Source organism: Engraulis encrasicolus, chromosome 15 (assembly GCF_034702125.1).
Source record: "Engraulis encrasicolus isolate BLACKSEA-1 chromosome 15, IST_EnEncr_1.0, whole genome shotgun sequence".
Taxonomy (NCBI): Eukaryota; Metazoa; Chordata; class Actinopteri; order Clupeiformes; family Engraulidae; genus Engraulis; species Engraulis encrasicolus.
This window is the reverse complement of record NC_085871.1, coordinates 26,059,307-26,066,336: the sequence shown is the minus strand read 5'-3', so window position 1 is coordinate 26,066,336 and position 7,030 is coordinate 26,059,307. Positions and strand designations below refer to the sequence as shown.

General features: G+C 40.0%; 1 long non-coding RNA gene across 1 annotated transcript; it reads right to left on the bottom strand.

Moving 5' to 3' along the window:
• Positions 1-2,623: 2,623 nt before the first annotated feature.
• LOC134464537 (uncharacterized) lies at positions 2,624-4,293 on the bottom strand. Its single transcript, XR_010037928.1, has 3 exons — positions 4,255-4,293; positions 4,056-4,167; positions 2,624-3,078 (listed from the first exon to the last, which is right to left on the bottom strand). It is a non-coding gene; the product is annotated as an uncharacterized LOC134464537 (long non-coding RNA).
• Positions 4,294-7,030: the final 2,737 nt, after the last annotated feature.

The following is a 7,030-nucleotide window of genomic DNA, read 5'->3' as shown; positions in this document are numbered from 1 at the left end:
TATTAATGTTACAGTCACAGGACATTTGACATATAAACCTTTCCATAAATCTGAACAAAAATGTTTCTTCTCATCTAAGACTAATATGAAACATGCTGTACCACATCTCCTTTCATTTACATTTGTTTTCAAGAGGAAAAATATCCATTTTGTAGGTTTTTAAGTAATGTTACTTAAAAACAGGGCGTCATGTCAACCTCCGAATGTGAAGGGATGTGCAAGCCCGGAGTGGACCCTTTTCTCAGTCCGGGAATTTTATTCAAATTCAGGCCACTCTGATACGGAGGACAAAATGCACGCCTCCTTCTTAGCATCTGACTTCCCTATCGCCTAGGCCTATTATTAAATTTACCAATAAATTAAATGTAGGTCTAACGATTTTAATTAACAATTAAAAAGTAATGTAGGCTTATTAGTAGGCTTAATAGTAGACAATTATTGATTAAACAGTGGTTGCCTGTTTCATTTGGTCTTATTTTGATGCATTTTCAGCAATTAGTTCATCTTAAATCCTGCTACCAGTTTCCACTGTGGTCCTGGGATCCATGCCTACTGCATTCTGCATACAGCCTATCCTTTCATTCACTTATTTGTTTACTTATTTAATTATGGCTTTGTTAAATCATCTACACGTTTTATTCTACACATATCATGGTTTTCTTCTGTAGACTATACAATATTTTATAGGCCTATCACCAAAAACATCTATTTTGACTAACTCTCTTCCTCTACCTGGCCCTTCAGTACTCCTGCCCTCATCTGGATCATCTGCTGCGCTGATGCTAGAAAGCATTCCATAGGCTAAAGAAGACATTTCATATTGAGTTGATGTTTGCGCACCAGTGGAAATGCTGCACGCTATAACAGCGAGACGAAATAGGCTACAGTTGCAGAGGAGCTAAAGCATGACGGCGACTTTGAAACTGTCTATCAAAAACGGCAAATGTAAGGATTCCGTTCCTTGAGGATACACACTGCAAGCACGGGATGTAGCTAATGTGTCTGCATCTATTCGTGGCATTGCAACTTGAAAATAGAATAGATTCCTGCGGGCGTGAAGGGGCTCAGCTCACATTATTAGCCTACAATGAATGGTCATTCGCTGAGGGCTTTCACGATGCTGATTCCGCGGATAGAACGTGCCAACTCTCCAGTAATTCATTTTTAGAAAGACAACTAAACTGTCCCCGTGCACGCGAACCAAGAGCAATATTGGTATTTAGCACTTATAAATGATTTAAACTGCATGTTTGATGAGCATTTAATAACAAATAGCCCATTTAACAACAAATGTAATAGCCCCTGTTTAATATATCTATTGCGTTGATAACTGATAGTGCGCGCCGGTGGTAATGCAAGGTAATGCGTGATGAAGCGTTTGGCAACTCTCTTCATCAAATGGAATGTAGCCAGAGGTACTCTAACCAGAGATACAACACTCGGCGGCCATCTTGGCTACGCGTCGGGGCTTCTAATTCAGATTAGTAAGACTTTCGTGAATGGGGAGTTAATGGGGAAATCAAAAGTGGGACAACTGAACGGTACAAATCTCATATGGTTGAAATCGCGGTGAAAAACTGGTTCTTTAGGCAGTCTTAGAATGACCGCATACATGAAAGAAACACTTTAAAACAGCGTTTTTCTTTATGCTATTTTTGAACTGCGCATGCGCAACATTTCACGACAACGTTCTGTTTTGCGGCCGGTGGGAGCAAGTTCCGCCGACTTCACCTCTTCATCCGGCCGGCTGTCAAACGGGCATCCATTCCAGTCATCGTACAGAAAAGAATACTGGGTTTATTTTCTGATAGCCTAAGCAGGAAATAATAATAATAAAAATAGGCTATTGAATAAATTAATGGTGTAGCCTGCCTCAAAATTGGTGTTTTAAATTGTGATAACATGTTGTTGCCTATAAACTGACCACTATGACCAACGGTGAAAAATATAAGAGAAAAGGCAAAACGGATCAAAGTTGAATGTCTTGCAGACTTGCTCCCGTTTTGCTTTTTCTTAGCCTACTTATTTGTTTTCAACCATAAGAAAAACCACAACGGGTGTGCACATGTCTATGCACGGCTGTTTTTGTTTGTCCCGTTGTCCTGCACCTGCATTTTGGATGGGCGCAGAAAGGTGATTAATGGTCGATTTGCGCACTCTGCTAAATTCACCATGACTTCCATGTTGCTAGCATAGGCCTACAGTACATAGGCGACACGAATTCACAACCACTTGTTGGTGTCAAAAGTAGCCTAGGCTAAAAGGGAAAGTGATTTTGTGATGTAGGCCTATTTAAATAACTACTGTTAAATTAATAGTGTTAGTAAGCTACAACTATTACATAGCTATTACACCATTTACTGCATTGTAGGCCTACTGTACAATTTGTACATGAGATGGACCTGCCCTAGATAGACTGTTGTTACTGAAAGACACTGCAAGCCTAACAAGGACCCACTACAAACTTCATCCAACTGCAGAGTTAGCTGATGGTCAGACTACTTAGCCTACACAGGTCTACTGGTTACTCAGATAAGTTAGGCCTACTTGTGTGTTTTTTAATTTATTTATTTTTTTTACTTTTGTCATAATGTCCTATATAAAAACAAAATGAGAACTTGTGTATTGGAACTGCTATCAACACAGACGTGAAAAGTGGCTTTGACACACCCAAGACCTGCCACCCAATATGACTGCTGAAGAAGCAAAACAAGGCGACTACATGGTCTGTGAAGATCATTTCAGGCTGAAAACCTGCATTTCAAAGTATGTATACATTAATGCTATACCAAATGAAACTCCTTAAAACACACATGCACCGACTTAACTCATCACACAAGTACATTATTGTAAACACTGAGGTGGTAAAAACATGTTAAAGCACAACAGACACATACGTATTTATATTGTAGGCCATTAAGCAAGTAGAAGTTTTTATTTTCCTTTGTGATAAATTTACTATTACTGTAACAATATAAAAGTACAGTTCGAATTAGTGTTGTCGTTTTCTCTCCAAGGGTCAAAGAACACGTCTGACTCCAGGTGCTGTCCCCATCCTTGTCAGGCAACAGGTCACCCCTGTTCAGAGGAAAAGAGGTAATGCACTTAATTTCAATCCTAAAAAAAACCCAATACTCTGTTAATAACAAAACCCCCAAATGTCCAACATTAACATTTCATTCAATAACATTGGTCTTATAATACTTTGAATAAAATGGTTAACAACAAAAGCGTGTAGTTTTGGTTGATATTACTGAGGAAAATGTGGCGTATTTTAACACACGAAAAGAAGGTTAACCCGGTAATCATTAGGGAATGTGGCAAAACAGAACGGTGGATAAAACCTCACTGCAATTGACATTTTAAAAGACAGAAGTTGTGTCATGAAGACCACGACAATCCCACAATGGCAAACCAGAGGCCAGATATAGCCATTCTTACTTTCTGGGAAAGATTGCATTAAAACCAGCCGTCACATCCACAATGAGGAAAGGTTCATCTTATGTCAAGCAGTAGATAGGGGACATTTTGTGTGAAGGGTTCACCTGTATGCAGGACAGACTGAGGCTTGAGCCCTGTGACTGTCATAATCATGTGACATTTTATGTGATTTTTATTGTCAAAGACAAATGTTGATGTCTGAAATCGCCAAACGCCAAAGAACTGCAAGTAACTGGCAAGTCCAAAACTGGCAATGTTGAATGCCATGATGGCATGATGGCCAGACGAGGCATGACCAAGTACATTCCCTACAACTTGTGTTGCTTTTCAACATTAACCGTTAATATATGGCGTTAGATATTTACAGTTACCAGAATGGCAAGTGATGACTAAATTGTGCATTAAAGGCTCAGTGTAATGTCATGATAGTGTAGTACTGTGGTTAACTTTTCAATAAGTTATCTGTGGCATCACTGAATATATAGCCACTGGTCCCTTTCTCATTAATAACACAGCAAAACCCTTCTGTTGGTGATGACTCTTTTGAACTTACTTCACTATGGATATTTCCTCTATGAGGCAGAGAGCAATGCAAAGTAGAAATGCCCACATACCACAACAGTACTTGAGTGCAGTGCATATGATTTCTTCACAAGTTCCAGGCCATCTGCTGTTTTCCAACACATAATGATGGTGGTGGCGTGGAATCTTGATCACTTCCAAAGACTGTAATTCACACAGAACAGAAACATTAGGAAATTCTAAACCATATGCCAATTTGTTTCCCCCATATTCATGCAGCTGTCAACATACCTATGGACACCAAGGAGGATCCAGAGGAGCATGTAGGCACTAGGGATGGTGAAAATTGAAAAAACTCTTAACCGGCTACTGAGACTCATTAACCGGTGGTTAACCGGTTAACCGGTAATCTTAAATTATACAACATTCGCGTGCCTGATTTAAAAAAAAAATATTTTTCACATAAGCCTTTTTTTGCTGCGCAGACAGGACCTGCCATGCCCAGCCACTGTTGCCAGATGGAAAATGCTGAATTATCGCACTAAAACCTCAAAATGATCGTTTTTTGGGAGGAAATTATTATTAAGCTTATTATTACAACCGGTTAACCAGTGACAGAAAATTTTAACCTGTTAAAGTTGATCCGGTCGACTATCGGTTAAGCGGTTACCGGTTAACATCCCTAGTAGGCACATCAAGCAACCTGGAGCCACTGCTGCAAAAAAGACAAGACAATGGATGATCAATGGATGAACAACTGATTCTGTGACGTCTGTCTGTCCATACAGCTGTGCACACCGAAGGAGGGAAAGTGGTTCTGTGACTCAGTCCATTCCAAGGAATAGGCAGGAGTTTTTTTTTAACAGCCAAATTGCCTTAGCCAACTACCTACATCCTACGTATTACTGAAACGATGGTGTCATAGATCATAGCTGATCCCTTCCATCCAGCACATCGACGTTTTACTCCCCTTGTGGAATCTTGAGAACCTGAACATCCTGGTTTAGAGACAGCACATAGCCACTGGCCTGACTGGTCTGACATTTGAACCTACTCTGAATTATGACATGCCTACAATGTGATATTTTGTATGCACATCACCATTCCACTTCAATAACCACTTTAGCAATTTCATATGTGACTTGACCACTGTTCACGGTGTATATGTGTGTGTCCACAGCTGTCTGCCATGCATGTGATCTGTTGTTTCTGTCCATTAGGCCTACAGCCTGTATTTGATGTTGGGATGTGCCAAAACAAACCTGTCAACCATGTTGGCATGGAAATAATAACCTCATTAATTGTTGCAGCTTGAAAAATACATTTCTATTTGGATTGCATTTCGTTGTTGATTCATGATTCTTTACAGCAACCATCGTAGGCCTAGGCCTATGAAATAGAGCTCTACACCGGAGCTATGGTCGGAGGGTTGTGCCACTAGTCCACAAGTTTGTCAGTTCTACATGCACGCGTTTTATACAAATAAGTAACTCAAATCAAATGTACAACAAGCCATCACCTGATTCATGAATGCCAACCATCACAATTTCATAGCGGTGTTCTCAAAGCTAGAACCAGCCAACTGTCCAAAATGCTGGTGAGATTTCAGTTTGGCTAGAGCTCTAGAACCTAGTCATATCCACTTGCCTCATTAGATATGAGCGTGTTTGGCCCGTTATAACTTAAAACTTCTAGCCATTTTGGCTGGTCTGCTTAGAACACAGGGGATTGGGAAAAAACACAGCATGTTGCGACATGGGTTGTCTTACGTTGCGCACGAAGAAGATAGCTTAAAATGATATGTTGCCTGAAATAGTTTTAATATGCCTGCCGATAACCGATGCATATTAGTTCTGTTATTAAGCCGTATGCTAGCGATACCGCATCCCATTAGGCAAAACACGACATGCACAAAACACAAATCGGAGACTAAAGTAGCCTAATACCCGCACTCACATCAGTATTTGCTCCAAAACACATACCTCTTCGTCCAAGAGAAGATTTTCAAAACAGCTGTCTCTCTGGCTGAAGTTTCCACGGACGGCAAACAAACCACATGGCCACCAGCAAACAAACCGATTAGGTGCGAGCAGTCGTAAAGGTTTACGTGTGCACTTGCGTCGAGATGATTGGATCAATGACGGCGCAGCTCAGCAACCGATTGGCTCTTGTTGCCAAGTAGGCGGGAGATAAGCAGGCATTCGACGTTTTGGCGTTACGATTTCACACCGTTTATTCCTATGGAGACATTCGTCAGTGTTGTATCTCTGGTTAGAGTACCTCTAATGTAGCCTAATGTAAAGCAACAAGTTTTCGGTTCTTCTATGAAAATAGGAATACACTTCAACCATAGCATAGGCCATAAAGCCTACATTGTGACATTTTAAAAGCTGACAGTAAGTTGACAGTTGATTTGACATTGCAAACATCGCCACGTTATAGGCTAGAATCTAATATGTCTATTATGTCAACCTGTGCGCGCTGGTGGGAGGTTACAAATAAAGCGTGATGAAGCGTTTGGGAATCTGTTCATCAAAATGGTTAACTGGCATGTAAAGCAACAAGTTTTCGGTTCTTCTACGGAAATAGTAATGCACTTTAAAGCATTGATAATCCTATAGCCTACATTTTGTGACATTTTTAACCCTATTCAGACTGGGGGGGGGGGGCTAAAAGTGCCCGCACCAACTTTGATGTCATATAATTCCTTAACGACTTAAGATATGACTACGAAACTTTGTGACTTTTCCTAACATTTAGTTGGCTACAGTTAGGTACCGAAAGATTAGGTTTATCATTTTTGCCGTTGCCATGGCAACGGTTTTCTGACAGGTATGTCTGACCAAAAATCACTGTACCATATCTATGACGCCATATATTTTCATATGTTTTTGTTATTTCCATTAGCATCAGATAACTTTGTGAGCATTTAAGTGGTTTGAAGCTTAAAATCATTAAAATTTAAGTGCATTACCTAAATTTGTTGGAAAATCCATCATGGCGAGATTTTGGGCATAATAAGATAATGATGTCATAATGACGTCATAATAATAGATAATTACACAAA